We start from the raw sequence: 16,905 nt of genomic DNA, 5'->3' as shown, positions 1-16,905 counted from the left end.
ATTCTGACTCTGACTTTCATTAGTAAAGAAGTGCTCTAAATTCCAGCTGTTTTTATCTTTAAAATGTTTACAGAGTTGTTGTAAATAGGAAACAAAGGAAATAAAGTGTTTAGCAGCAAATCGTGGCTATTTTTATAAGCTGAAAAGGCTTCATGGAGGAGATAGAATTTGAGTTCATACTTAAAGGATGACGAAGTCAGGTAAATAAAAAGAAGTGGAGAAGGTTCCCATTTGACTAGTATCATGAAACCGAGTCTCAGAAGCCACCTGCTTATCTTGCTCAGAATGCAAAGGCTCAAAGACATAGCTTAATAGTGTTTAACACACTTAAAATTCACTGTCCCCCAACATGAAGCATCACTTGCAATATATCAACCAACTACAATATAAGAAGTTCCCTTATCGCTTTCTTGGACTAATTACTCTGGCTGAGTTCTAATCCCGCTTTAGTTGCAGCCTCCATGGGCGACTGTGATTCCTCACTCCAGATGTTGTGAGGATTAACCAATCAATTTGAAACACCTTGTAAAAACATGTCAGGCTTTCTAATTCCTTTCTGAGTTAATTCCTGTTCAATCCACAACTCTACCGTGACGGATTTTAAGCTGCACGTACAATGGTAATGCTGACCCAGAACTCCAAAATTTCTCCAGTCTGCTTGTCTCGCACCATTTTAATATTGCAAAGACAGTGCTTTCAAATTCCAAGGGACTTCCCAGGGCAAGGTTGCTGGGATATTCTGTGCAGTCCAGTTGAGTATTGCCTCTCTCCCATTTAGTCACATTTATGGACATGTTGCCAAACTCTCTACGCTGTGCAAACACAACTTAAAATTGCAGTGAGAATTAGACTTCATTGCTTTACTCATCTTCATGTCCAGAAGAGCCTGAGGTTCTTGATTTTTTTTTCCTGAGAAGGAAGTGTAAGCAATCATATCTGTGTCCTGGCTGGACTCCTCGCTATGATACAGAAGAAGCCGAGCTAATTGGAGCTGCTGCATTGCACCAGCAATCTTCCTCTGTCAACTCCCTGAGACCCCCACAGATTGCACTGCAAGCAACCAACCCGCCACCTAGTACTCTGCAAAATAAGCTCTTCCCAACTGGAAATCACCTGCACACATCTCAGTAAACATGCTTAAACTCAAAACGAAGATTGAACCCAACACACTAACAAGGTCAGTGGGCCAATCGGGGGAGGCAGAGCATCACATGAGGCCCTTTGGCAAATATTTCTTTCCTGCTCAAATGTGTCTACTTCCAGTTACCAAGTAACAAGATGTAGTCACACTTGCATTTCTTTTTTAACTTTAGCAGCGAATAGGAATGATGTTGGCCAATTTCTAGGAATACTTTTCTTGCAGCAAAACTTTTCTGTAGTAAAAGCTGAAAAGAAAATCTCAAATTATCACTTGTTAAACAATAAAAAAAAAACTAATAGCTTGTAATATAACCTGAAAACACTGTCTATTACAGATAGCTGATGAAACGACTTTTTCTCACTTGGCCATGCTACAGTAGAGCTAAGTATGATAATGCTGACCATATGTTAGGATTTTATCATTTAAATATACTCACTTCAAAATTTATTTCCCACATACATATACTTGAATCTTTAGGAAACACATGGAGGTATCATTTCAGGGTATTACCCTACCTACTTACACTGACACAGAATTATAAAATACCTCAATTTACAAAACTTTGTGCATGGACACCACAGGTAGTCTTTTAGATAAATCAAAGTTTCAAAAGAGTTAAAAAATAGACATGAATCTTAGTAAAAGAGCCCTATTTGAAGAAGAAAAAGAACAGTTGTCAAAAGCTCCTGGCCAGGAATTCCACCTCAAAAATCTAGAAGACCCTCTAAGTGATGAAACTGAACTGGCTGTCGACTTTTAAAGAGTAGACGGTGCCAGCAAAGTTGTTAGCACAGAAACCAACCAAGCAGCACATCGCCTCCGCCACTCTCCTCACACAACTCGGAGCTCTGTTCCTGAAGCATGACTTCTCTGACATCTCCATTGCCGCTGCCTGGGTCATAACTCCCCTTTGAAGGGATTTCAAAGTAAAACAAGATAAGAAGCACCTTTTCCAAAAGAATCCTTCCGACAGAGTACTGTGATGTGAAAGAGTGAAGTGCAAGTCCACTGGTATCTTTGCAAGAGCACTTTCTTGTCCTTTTAATAGATAAGATAAGTAAACTCTCCGAGGAGTGGGGGTGTGGGCTGAGGAGAGCGCCACCAGATAAGAAACAGAGGGTGTCTGTTCTCCCTGGAAGGGATCCTTCCTCGGAAACTGCTGGTGTGCTGGGCAGGCGGACACGTCGCCTGTTCACTCTATTAGGCCACTAGGAGCTCAGGAAAGGTGGCGAAAGAGAGAAGCGATGGAGTCCCTGAATCTGTGTCATAACCAGCTGGTAATGCACCAACTAGGGAGAATCTGGCCCAAAGGGTTGAAACTAATTAATTATGCTAATTATTTAATATTTGATATAACCAGTGTTAGGAAATATGTTATTAACTGGTTTATGGAAACCCTGCAATATATCAATTTTCAATATAAAATTTTGTATCCAGGTCCCAAGCCTCCAAAATTAGACACTAGTCCTTCATCGTTATTATCTGAGTTTCGCCCTTCCCTGACTTGATGCATTTTTAAAGGAAGATGTAAGATAGAATGAAAAGGGCCCTGGCCTAGGAAGGAGGTTCCCTCTCTTCCATGTGCTGGCTACTGATTTTTGCAAATCTTTTTTCCCTTGGGTCTGGATGGCTATAAAATGCCTCACCTGCCTTTACCAGTAGGGAGCTGGAAGGGCTGGTATCTTGAGATCTTTTGCGCTCCCAAATCTCTGAGCCTGGTCCTTCCTACCATACTAGGCATAAGTGAGATATTTCTGCCTCTGAGCCATAAAAACAATTTTGGTCAGTGCTATTAATTTGCCAATTGATCAAGGACTGCGCATGACATCTCTTTCACAGCCAGCCCTGGCTTACACATTGGCTGATTTCTAAAAAGTGTATTTGTAAGGAATACCATGTACATGGTACTTGGGACACATTGTCCAATAAAATTAATATCGTAAATGCAAAGATTACACTCCCACTCAGTGCCCCAAATATCTATTTAGCACAAATTACAGTCTAACTCGAAATCAACACTGTATTAACCTTATTATTGACACGTCCGCCTATTTGTACGTTGTTTCTGTGTGAACATGTTCTCTGAGTTTCAATTTAGGATCTCAGAAACACACTGTCTCTGACAGAGGCAGGAACTTCCTTCCCTAAGTGACCCCAAAGGCTTCTCCCAGGAACCCAGGATTTCATCGACGGGGTTCTGGAGACCTCTGAGGGGCGCCTTATTCTCTCCAGGTATTTTGGGGGCAGATAGCAGTTTCAACATTAACAGGATGGGTTTATGCACACAGGCAATTTGTTAGAGGTTCCTAATTCAAGGACCGTCAGGATTATACTTTCAAAATGTCTCTTAAGCTTTTTAGTGTTTTTATGTATTTATTTATTTTCATCATTTATTTTTTAAAGCAATTTTACGTTCACAACAAAATTGATAGAAATGTACAGAGATTTCTCATAAACTCCCTGCTCCCCCACACACAGCTTCTCCCGTTATGAACGTACCCCACCAGAATGGTGCGTTTGTTACAACGGGTGAATCTACATTGACACGTCACCATCCTCCAAAGCCATAGTTTACATGGGGTTTCACTCTTGCTGTTGTACATTCTGTGGGTTTGGACAAATGTATAATAATTTGTATCCATCATTACATTATCATACAGATACTGTGTCATATCTTACAGTATCATACATATAGTATCACACACTGCCCTAAAATCCTCTGTGCTCCACCTATTCGTCCCTCCCTCCTATTTAGTGTTATTTTTATTATAAGTTTTCATGTATTTAGGTCTTACCTCTTCCACTAGACTATAAGCTCCTTGAAAGCAGAATTTGTGTCGGCATCTTCCCATCACTCACAGTAACCCAGTACACTACAGGCCTCGATAGGGCTGGATTGATTTGATTTTCGGTTGAATCTCATTGGTTTTTTGAAAATGTGCTCTGACTTAGGACATTATAACAACTGATTAAATAACAGAAATCTGTGAATTAAGGAGCTCCCTTGCCCTCTGTGGTCCTTTGTATACAAATAAAACAGGCCGTCTTCATGGTACAAAGTCAACAACAGAATCAGAGCTGTGCAGGTTGGTGCAGCATCTGTGCACCCATCCACCCCCACGATCCCCCCAAGAATACGAATCAAGAATACGCTCCCCCCTCCCCCTCCTCCTCCTCCTCCGTGTGAGGTTTCATAGTGTTTAATTTTAATTCTCTGAAAGTCAGTCTGAACCAACCTCTGTTAGTACTTATCCTGCAACTTTAAGCCTGGAAATATTTATTTCTTCTACAGTAATTTAAAAATAATTCTGTAAAATGTTTCTGTAGAAGGTTGAGATGTACCATTAAAACATATATTTAAATTGTCAGAAAATGCCAAAGTATATAATATGTGTTACTATTTGTAAGAATAAGGAAATAGACGTAATAGAAAAAGTAAAAACTTTGAAGACAGATACTTGATGATACCCTGGCCAAGCCACTGATCCTCTCTGAGCTTGTTATTCTATATCGTAAATAGAAATGGTGCTTTCTGGCACATAATAGATAGACGCTGAAAATATGCAGCTGAAGTAAAGGAGAAAGCTAAAAACTTAATCTAGCTTATATCCTTGCTACAGTTCCTGAGAAATCAATCTGAAACATCAATGTGATCTTCAAATGTTATTCGGAACAAAATATACCTTGCATTTATGTAAGTTGTTTCTACTAGCGTGCTAGAATCGACTGTTTGTAATAGAGCCAAGAGTCCAGAAACAAATTGGAACACTTCTGAACACCCAAAAGTGCTGTCAGAAAGTCAGGGGCCTTACACTCATTCTCTCAATCCTGAAAGAATCCCTTAACAATATTTATAGAAAATATGGCTACATTTACATATAAAAAGCTACTATAGATAAATAAGGAAGGAACAACTACAGATAAGTCATGCAAGAAGAAAAACAAATCGCTAAAAAATATACAGAAAAAAATTTTAACTTTAGTATTAATCAAAGAACTACCAATTGAAATAAAAGACATTATTTTAATTGTTAAATAAGTCAATATTTATTTTTAATGATAACATTCAATCGCACAAGGGTAAGAGGGTGAGGCGAAGTTAGCTCTCTCGTATACTGGTGATGCATATGTATTGCTGGGCAGCAATTTGGAAAAGTAATGTGGAAAATATTTGTTAAGTTCCTAAAGAAAAGTTATCCTCTTCAACAAAACAGAAACTCCTCTTTTAGAATTCTATTTTAAAGACACAATTCAAACTGCGGACAAAATCTATATACAAAGATGTTTCTCCCCGCACTATTTATAATAACTAAAAATGAAAACAAGATAAATTCAAAAATAGGTTCAGATTTATGCAAATTGAAATACAGTCATGATTGAAAATTATGTCTGCAATTTTAATGAAAAAAATTTCTCAAAAATTATTAATATCCTGGGAAAAACTCATATAAAAATGGTAAGCGAAGAATAAATAACGCAAAATATTGTATACGGTATTATCCCAACAGTGTAAAATGACGGAATATAGGTTATAGCTTTATATGTGTATTTACATATAAACACACGTCTGTATTTGCATGTTTATGCTTAAATATACGGAAGCTATTTTAAAGAGACTCCAAACATAAGAGTAGCATCTCTGACTAGTTTGTATATTTCATTTTCCATCATACTTTCCTAGTTTTCCAAATTTTCCACAGTGAATCCACGTTATTATTATTATATAACCAGCATTATATACTGTACTTAGAAAAATGACCCATTAAATATAATTATTTTTAAAAGCTGCTCAAGGCCTAGTTGCTTATGTTATAGATCCACTTCTTTTGCAGGTGGTGGTCTGGTTTCCTGGTGTATAACTGGTTAGGATTCATGGGGGAGTAAGGGAAAGGACCGTGAGAGAGTTACTAGCAGCAGCTCTTCTCACCAAGCCCCACCCCCAGTCTGGTGCACCACCCGGACTGCTATCAGGCACTCCCATTACTAAGTGTGATCCTTAACAGATCCTCAGAGAACCTGACTCAGAGAATGGAAGCAATAAGTCTATAAAATGTTTAGAAAGGCTTATTCCTGCATATCTAAATTGGGCCTATAACATGATGATCAAGCCCTGGAGTCAGGCAGGCTGCTTTTGAACCCGTTTTACCCGCTGGTGGCTAAGTGACCTGATAAGACATTTAAATCAGTCTGGCACTCAGTTCTAAATCAAAAAATGGGGTTGGAAATAGTACCTACCCCATAGGTTGTCGTGAGTGTTGAATGAGTTAATTCATGGAAGGGTGTAGAACGGTGTCCAACAATGAGAGATACTGTTAATATCATTTTCTAAACGATGCTCTCATCTCATCATTTATAAATGATGCTCTCGAAGGCAAGATTTCTCCAAGTGTAATTCCCCTGACTGCTTGGACCGGAATCAGGAGGAAAGCTTGCCACAGATGCATATTCAACTCCACTGAATAAGAATTTCTGGAATGGGTCCCTGAGAATATATATTTTTGGCAAGCTCCAAGGTTGTTCTCATGTGCACTAAACTTTAAGACACACTGTACTAAGTGTTATTGCATTTTAATTTTCTGTAAATGTTCCTAAATCATCAAGACAAAGTTAAACAATGTTGAGTAATTCTGCTTAGGTAGCTGAGAACTACATATAGCCTTGTAAATTGATGTCTGACAAAAGTGAAGAAATAAATTAAAGCTTTATTTCTAAGTTTATTTTATTTCAAAGAGAAAAGTTTTCATTATCAGGAAAATTCATTTATGTGGAACACTTCATTCCTTGAAGATGTTAGTTAAAGGAAGTGGTATTGCATTAATGTCTGTTTTGTATACAGGGTATAATTGTACCCATTTTATCAAAAAACATAAGATTATATTTTCTTTAATATAGAGTTTAAAGTGTCCAGATTTTCTAAGCTACAGAGAAATTATGTCTATCTGTAATCAAGTAAAATCTGTGTGCTTCTAAATAAAAAGGACATAGTCAGAAGTTACCTGTTCAAAATGATGAGAAATGCGGTGTCTAATTTCAGATTTTTTTCTTTGCAGCCCTTCTTTTACTATCTGTCCCTCATAAATACAAAGATTCTTTAAAATCAGCATTAAAACATCCACTGTAATAACAGAGATAGCATCACTTGATCTCCGTATTTTCAAGTTGCATTCCTACTCACAAAGCCCAACACATTTCTGACCAGCTCCAGGCTGGCTCTCTCCAACATGTCTACACGGGCTTAATGTAGGTCCACAGTTATTCTTCTCCTGTGGCTCCTGGCATCACTAGGGGAGTCACGTTAGGTCAGGATGGAAAACGCATCAAACCCATTCCACGTACAATCCAGATACAAGGGAAGGAAATTCTACACTGCAAAATGCAGACTTATCTCAATACACACACCATAATTGCAATTAGAGCAAATTTCTACTCAAAATCGAAGCATTCATAATGTTAAAAGTTCCTCTGTAAAGTAGTTTTACTTCAGTAAGCATTATCAGGACTGATTTCCATGTCAATTTTAAATTTCAGAATTTTTATCACTTTAAATGCATATTAGCAAATTATCTAATTTATAGACTGTACCTTACTTAAGCAGATGATTTTGTCTAGATTTCCCTGAAATAAATGAGAATTTTGGATGACACTGATCTCTTTAATTATACTAAGGAGACAACCAGTTATTTTAAGTGCATGCATTGAGAGCTATTTTTAGTTCATGGTAGATAACAAAATATTCATTTAAAAAGTTGAAGAAACTTGTGCTTGTTTAATTGGGGGGGGGACAAATGAGCTTGCTCAGGAAGCTTTTAAGATTATGACTACTAGCAAAAGTTACCCATGTCAGCATCCAAATGTGCCTCAGATTTCCATTTAATGTACCCATGTTCTCACAGTCATATAGTGACCATTACAGCAGACTTAAACATGTCAGTGGTAAAGATGATTTAGACATTTTGGTGGTATGCCATTTTGCTCCCAAATAAAACACTCAACTTCAACTAGCCAAAGCCATCATAATGCTGAAAATAATACTACCATGGTTTAGTCTCCATTAGAATCTCTTACAAGTTCATTGCCATCTGTCTTATCAAAATAATATATTAGGAAGCCTAACTTAAGTGTGAATTTAAGTAGGTAAACTTTGGAAAGAATGTGACTTAACCGCAGATGGTCCCTCTTAATGAAATCAGTAGAGACAATCACAGGGGGTTCATATGAAATCATGGATGCCCCAGAGGAGATTGAGTAAATGTTCCCAATGGCAGCTGTCATTAGTCTTGGGTTTGCTTGTGAAAGATATATCCACTATGAAAGAGTAATGTTTTCTCTCTAATTACAACAATCAAAAAGCTAAATGAATAAATACATGTGGTGCAAAAAACCTGCAGTTCTTTTTTAAAAAATTGACAGGCTTTCTATAACGTAGTTCATTTCACACAGGCCATATTCGTTTAAAATGCAATGTCTTAGCATTGACTGTTTTCATTCCACTTGTGATAAAAACTAATATTCTAATCAAACCAAACCAAATTCCCTAAACTAAAAAAAAATTTCTATCCAATAATATTGTACTTAGTCAATTGTTGTCTCCCTCCTAAAAAATTTTAAAGAGAGGAGTTCTCAATAAGTTGAATAGAATCAACATTTTCAATGTAGAAAAGAAAAAATAAGCCCCCAATTCAATTCTTTCATTCATCTAATCATATCCTCCTCCTAGGAAAGATTCTCAATCTAAATGTGGCTGAAATGGACTGAATGTGTATGTCAGTCCAAAATGCACATGCAGAAACCCTAACCTCTAAGATGATGGTATTAGGAAGTAGGACCTTTGGGAGGTGATTAGGGGCCTTTGGGAATGGGATTAGTGCTCCTATACAAGAGGCCCCAGAGAGCTCCCTAGACCCTTCCACCACGTGAGGACACTGAAAAGATGGCCATCTAGGAAACAGGCCTTCACCAGACACCTAATCTGTTGGAGCCTTGATCTTGGACTTCTCAGCCTCCAGAACTGTGAGAAATAAATTTCTGTTGTTTATAAGCCACCCAGTCTATGTCATTTCTGTTATAGCAGCCCAAACAGACTAAAACAGTGGCTTTTGCCAGCTCTTAAAGTTCTATAGCTAAAGATGGGTAAGAGATTGGTTCCTCCTTGCTCCTCCAGGAAGCCAACAAACTGAACTTCAACCACTCCTCTTGAAGGTAGTTGCACAAGCCAATATACCATCCCACCCCCTAGGTCATTTGCTTCTGCTCCAACCTTGAAACTGAGCACTTTCACATACCTGTGCACACATCCGCAGACTTTCATTGTTAAAGAAGAAAATGCAGTTCAGACTCCTGAATTAAATTCTCCCCAGAGCCATAGAAATGCTTTGTAAGTAAAAGAGGCTAAGTAAAGTGCATTGCTCCTTTATTCTATTCTTACCCTATTTCCCAGCTTTTAATAGTGTAATAGGTACTGCTATCTGAACACTTCCTGTTGGACCACTCTCTCCAAACTCAAGAACTGAGTAGATTTGGAAACATTTTCAGAAAATCTCTTGCTGCCCAAATCCTTTGATTCATTTTCTGAAACTCAAACATGGATATTATTCTAGGATTTTACTAGTTGGCAAGAGTCCTGGGTTCTAGTTTATCCTCACCACCTTTTATTATCTGGGGGATCCTGAGCATGTCATTTAACCTCACTGGGTCTCAACTGCTTCATTTAATCTAATTCAACAAACACTTATCCAATGCCCACTATCAACCACACACTTTCCCAGTTCAAGGAGGGGATCTATGCGGGTTATCCTCAAGGCCTGAGCTGTCCCTTTCAAGTGCTCAATAGTGTGGCTGTTAAACACATGAAATGTGGCTAGTGAGACTGAGGAACTGAATTTCAAATTTTATTTAATTTTCATTAATTTAAATTTCAAACCTGATACTTCATTCAGTTCTTGGAAAAGTTTAAGTATGTTTGGAACAACTTGAGCAGGTGAATCTAGTTTTCAACTGTTAATTTTATGAAATCTTAATACAGATCAATCATTTCCAATGAAAATTTAGTGCCCAAGTTGGGATGTGCTGTAACAATACACATTTTGAAGGCTACTGAAAATAAGAGTATAAAATACCCATTAATAATTTTATATATTGATTATATGTTGAAGTGGTAACACTTTGGATATCCTGGGTTAAAGAAATATTTTTAAAATTATTTCCCTGGTTTCTATTTTACACCTTTTAATGTGGCTGCTATGGCTCAGATGTGGCTTACATTATATATTTATTGGACAGTCCAGCTCTAGAACTGCAAAAATACATTATCCCCTGGAACACTCCTGCCCCACCTCTGTCTTCCTAGGTCCCATGCAACCTGTGTAGATTTGTTTCTACAGAAAACCCAACTGTACTTTATTCTCAGTCCTGTACCCTGCTTTCTTCTGGGTCTTCCCCAAAATAGCTTGCTGTAATACATTTGCTTGCTCTGCTGTTTCTTCCAATATATTAAAATTCCATGAGGAAAGAGATAGCTTGGTTTGCTATTGCACCCACAGTGCCTGGCATAGCACAGTGCCACACACAGTGCAGGCACTCCAATAAGCGTATATAGAACAATAAGTGTAAGTCTTCCTGAGAAGTGTCTAAATTTAGCACTTGAAGGTACTGACAAGTTGTTGTTGTTGTTCCTAAGATGACAATTCACCTTCAAGTAGAAACACACCTAAATTACTTTAGAAAAACTTTACAGTTTTTTAAAGAACCATAGAGCAGGAGTTATTTCATCCAAACTACAAATGACAGTAAATGTAACTTAGTTCTTAGTATTTTTACCCTAATGATTTGAATTAAAATTGGCATATCTTTAGAAGCATACAGACCATTTTCTCCACACATATACACAAAAATAGTAAACAAACAAATTAATTTCTCCTATTACAACTACTCCTTAAGATATAAAGGGGTAATACTCAACTCCTCAATATAATCATACATTAGTAAAGCAATTTAGAAACAGACACATCAGTTCAATCTTTTGTTTTCCCTCATTATATGCTTTAACTTGTGCAAAAGGGACAGAAAATATCTTCCCTGGCATCTCTGACTGTCACTTACGGCTGACAAAATACATAGCATGAGGATTGCTATTTGTGCTTTAATTAGATTGAATTCCCACTCATAATGTTATATGTGTTTGCATATTATTGCTAAAATGTAGAAATAGTACAGCAGTATTCTTTGAAAATTTCTTTTGCAATCTTAACTCCCATTACTAAATAGCTTTTGCTTTCATTTGTCTTTTAATTTGATTACTATAAAAGCAATATCATCATTTAAGAGAGAATGAGCTCCATTCTCCCGCCGTGTTTACTCATATATTATTATTAAGAACCCTCTGGATTCTGATGAAGGAATACCTGAAAAATAAATAGAGCTCACAGCTGTGTCAAGGAAAATGTGGTCTCTCTACCATGTTTTCCACCAATGCTTCTGCCCCAAAGCTTAGTAGTTGATCAGATACCAAAAGTGTGAGTCCCAGGGCTGGAAGCCAAAGCCAAAATCTGCTTGCATTTTGATGGGCTTCTCCTTTCTATCCCTAACTCTGCCATACAAACTCTACCAAGGAGCTCTTCACCCAAAATCCCAATACTCCAGAACTCAAAACATAAAAGATCCATTGGATTTTTTAGTTACCTCAACATTAAAAAAAAAAAAAAAAAAAGACAAATGACTGGACTAACGTGTAGAGTGAATTAGTAGAAACAATATACACACATTAGAATACAACAAAAGAGAATCACTTCTGGAATGATAAGAACCTCTGAAAATCTGCTCCTCCATAAAAGCAGTGACAAAACCGAAAAAATGATCAAAATCAACTTTTTCAGAACTGTAGAAATTATCCAAAAACTTGCAACAATCTGAGGAATGTTTATTCAATAAAAAAGCTGAATCTTGGTAAGAACAGTGAGCTTTAGGGCATTTTAACTTGCTCTATACCCATCCTTTACTCTCCAGCTCTATAGTTGCCTTGACAACCAACAGCTTTGCAGTCACGATAGCCATGAAAACCAGCAGCCTGGCAGCCACTAGTGGGTGCAGAAAAAATTTGCAGTTACCCCAAATCCCCCTTCCCAGAGAATTGTCATTGTGTGATCTGTCTGGCAGTTCCATGGGAACCTCGACTTACAAGGCTTGTCTTTATTTGACAATCAAAATAAGCTCACTGCAAATAGTCTCTTACCCAGGACATTTTTCAAAAATAATCACGGGCAACTGCTTAACATTGTGGCTGCCTGAGGCAGTGACATAGTTGGAGCAAACGAAAAGCTGAGCAAGAAACTTAAAGGAAAATCCGGGGAATGAGATGTACATAGAGTTTTTGAAGACATAAAACTCTGACATATTCCTGGGAATCAAGAAGCCCACACACATGTGCAAGACTGTGGGTAGGCTCATGAAAGCCTGAGAAAGCCTTAATCTCTCACTTCTGGTGGACCTTGAGCCTCTGCACAAACAGGAAGTAAAAGCTATCAAATAGTAATAACTGCCTCCTTGTGTGTTGAAGAGCCTGCATGCATACAGAGCCCACTGACCAAGGCTGGTATAGTTGTTAGTTCAAGGAATTTCAAGAAATATTGGTCCAATCATTAGCTGACCACTAAGCTAACTGAGCAGAGACCTCAGTGGTCATAAACAAAGAATACAAACTCTACCGAATTAGTTCAGGAAAGTCACTAAATAGACAAACAAGCAGCAATAACAACAACCCTGGGGACGGGGGTCTGATTTCCAGATTTACCCTATTATATTGTTTGAAATATCCATTTTTTAACAAAAAATTATGAGACATGCAAAGAAACATGAAAATATGGCCGATACACATTTTTTAAAAAGCAGTCATTAGAAACCTTCCCTGTGAAAGCTCAGACATTGGACTTACTAGACAAGGACTTTAAATCAACTGTTATAAATATGGCCAAAGAACTAAATGAAAACTTGTCTAAAGAACTAAAGGAAAGTTTGAAAATGATGTCTCACCAAATAAAGAATATGAATAAAAAGATATAAATTATAAAAAGGAGCCAAGAAGAAATTCTAGAGCTGAAAAGTACAGTAACTAAAATAAAAAATTCACTAGAGGGCTCAACAGCAGGTTTGAGTTTGCAGGAGAAAGAATCAGCAAATTTTAAGATAGGTCAATTGAGATTATCCAGTCTGAAGAGGAGAGAGAAAAAAAGAATAATAATATTTAAAAAAATGAACAGAGCTTCGGATACCTGTGCAATACAACCAAACCTATCAACAGATGCACAGTAGGAATGCTAGAAGAAGAGGAGAGAGAAAGAAAGAGGAAGAAATAATATTTGAATAAATAATGGCTAAAAAGTTCCAATATTTGATGAAAAACATTAATAGCCACATCCAAGAAGCTCAACAAACTCCGAGTAGAATAAGTTCAAACACATCCATACCAGACACCTCATTTAACAATCAAACTGGTGAAAGCCAAAGACAAAAACAGAATCTTGACAGCAGCAAGAGAGAGGTGATTCATCGCACATAAAGGATCCTTAATAAGATCAACAACTTGTTTCTCATCAGAAACCATGGAAACCAGAGGCAGTGGCATGACATATATATATATATATTTTGTGTGTGTGTGTGTGTGTGTGTGTGAGGAAGATTAGCCTTGAGCTAACATCTGTTGCCAATCCTTCTCTTTTTGCTGAGGATGATTGGCCCTGGGCTAACATCCATGCCCATCTTCCTCTACTTTATATGGCACACTGCCACAGCATGGCTTGACAAGCGGTGCATCGGTGCACGCCCAGGATCTGAACCTGCGAACCCCGGGTTGCTGAAGTTGAGCATGCACTCTTAACTGCTACACCACCGGGCCAGCCAAGGGATGACATATTTTAAAGTGCTAAAAGAGAAAAGACTGTCAACCAAGAATTCTGTATCCAACAAAACTCTCCCTCAAAAATGAAGGAGAAACTAAGACATTTCCAGATAAATAAACTGAGAGAGTTCCTCACTAACATACCTGCCTTACAAGAATACTAAAGTCTTTGGGCTTAAATGAAAGGACATTATACAGCAACTCAAAACCACATGAAGAATAAAGCACCTTAGGACAATATAAATGTATTTTTTTATTTGTAACTCTTCTATCTGATTTAAAAGATAATTGCATAAAGCAATAAATATAAAGCTGTGTCCATGGGTTTATAATGTGTAAAGATGTCATTTGTATGACAATAATAGCACAAAGAATGGAAGAGAGAACAGAGCTATACAAGAGCAAAGTTTTGGTATACTCTTGAAATTAAATTGTTATTAATCTGAACTTGATTGCTATAAACTAAGAAGTTAATTGTAATTCCCAGGAAACCACTAAGAAAATAACTCAAAAAATATAGTAAAGAAACAACAAGAGAATTAAAATGGTATACAAGAAAACATCTATTTAACATAAAAGAAGGCAGTAATAAAAGAATAGATAACAAAATAGACATCAGACATTAAAAAAAAAAAAAGAAAAGAAAAATAGCAGTGTTATGGGCTGAATTCTGTCCTCCTCAAAATTCATATGTTGAAACTCTAACCTCCAGTATCTCAGAATGTGACTGTATTTGGAGATATGTCCTTTAAATAGTTGATTAAGTTAAATGAGGCCATTAGGATGGGCCTTAATCCAATCTGACTGGTGTCTTTATAAAAAAGAGGAAATGTGGACACACAAAAGCGATGCCAAAGATGTGCATACACATAAAAAGACCATGTGAGGACACAGTGAGAAGGCAGCCACCTGCCTTTGATGAAGGCATCAAACCTGCTGACACCTTAATCTTAGACTTCTAGCTTCCAGAACTGAGGAAATTAATTTCTATTGTTTAGGCCATCCAATCTGTGTGGTGCTTTGTTATGGCTTCCCTAGAGAACAAATACAAGCAGACATTAATTCTACTTTATTAATAATTACACTAAACATAAAAGGATTAAACACTCTAATCAAAAGGCAGAGATGGGCAGAATGAATTGGAAAAAACCAAAAGAAATATGATCTGACTATATGCTATCTCCAAGTGACACATCTTAGATTCGAAAACAAAAATATGTTGAAAGTAAAAGGATGGAAAAATATATACCCTAAACTGTAACCAAAAGAGAAGCAGAGTGGCTGTATCAGATAAAAAGACTTAAAAAACTGATATTTGAGCAAAAAAGAATATTCTATAATGATAAAAGGGTCAATCCCTCAAGAAAAATTTTAAATATGCATGTACTTAACAAGAGCCCAGAATACCCGAAGCAAAATCTAACAAAATTCAAGGCACAAACAAACATTTCAACAATAATACTTGGAGACTTCAACAACCCACTTTCAGTAATGGAGAGAGGAACTAGACAGAAGATAACAAGGAATTACAAGTCTTGAACCACACTATAAACCAGCTAGACCTAAAAAAACTTCTATAAAGTAGTCCATTCGACAATAGCAGAATACACATTCTTTTCAAGTGCACATAGAATATTCTCCAGGATAGACCACGTTAGGCCATAAAACAAGTCCCAATAAATTTAAAAGAGATGAAATCATACAAAGTATGATCTCCAAACACAATAGAATGAAATTAGAAATCAGTAACAGAAGGAAAGTTGGGGAATTCACAAATGCGTTAAAATTAAACTACACATTCCTAAATAATCACTGGGTCAAGGAAGAAATCACAAGTGAAATTATAAAATACTTTTAGATGACTGAAAATGAAAATATAACGTATTAAAATGTATGTGATGCAACCAAAGCTTAGAAGGAAATTTATAGATGTAAGTGCCTGCATTAAAGAAAGGAGATCTCAAGTAATTATCCTAACCTTCTGCCTTAAGTAACCAGAAAAAGAATAGCAAGCCAAGGAAGGAAACAATAATATTTGGAGCCAAAACAAATGAAACAGAGACTAGAAAAAACAATATAGAAAACCAATGAAACCAAAAGTCAGTTCTTTGAAAAGATCAACAAAATTGACAACTCTTAGCTAGTCTGACAAAGAAAAAAAGAGACAATACTCAAATAATTAAAATCAGGAGTGAAAAAAGGGATATTACCAGCAACTTTACAGAAATAAAAGGAATTATAAGAGAATACTATGAACTATTGTACACAAAACAAATTAGACAATTTAGAGGAATTGAAAAAATTCCTAGAAAGACATAATCTACTGAAACTGACTAAAGAATAATTCAAAAATATGAATAAACCTATAACAAGTAAAACAAACAAACAAACAAACAAAAACTTCCCACAAAGAAAAGCCCAGGCCCAGATATCTTCACTGGTGAATTCTACCAAACATTTAAAAAAGAATTAACACTAATCCTTCACAAAGTCTTCCAAAAAATAGAATATGAGGGAAGAGATCCCAACTCATTCTCTGAGGCCAGTATTACTCTGATAATAAAAGCAGGTAGAGACATCACAAGAAAAGAAAACTACAGTCCAGTGCCTATTATGAACACAGACATAAAAATCCTCAATAGCATACTAGCAAAAGCAGTGCAGCAAACATCCTAAAGGGATTACACACCATGACCAAGTGAGATTTATTCCAGGAAGGTAAGATTAGTTCAACATGTGGAAATCAATCAATGTAATACATCACACTCAGAGAATAGAGGACAAAGAGGCACCTGAGCATCTCTGCTGCAGAGAAAGCATCTGACAAAATCCAAAATTCTTCCATGACAAGAACACCTAACAAAGAGGAACAGAA

This window comes from Diceros bicornis, chromosome 9 (assembly GCF_020826845.1).
Source record: "Diceros bicornis minor isolate mBicDic1 chromosome 9, mDicBic1.mat.cur, whole genome shotgun sequence".
Taxonomy (NCBI): Eukaryota; Metazoa; Chordata; class Mammalia; order Perissodactyla; family Rhinocerotidae; genus Diceros; species Diceros bicornis.
The sequence above is the reverse complement of the archived record's forward strand: the minus strand, read 5'-3'. Positions refer to the sequence as shown.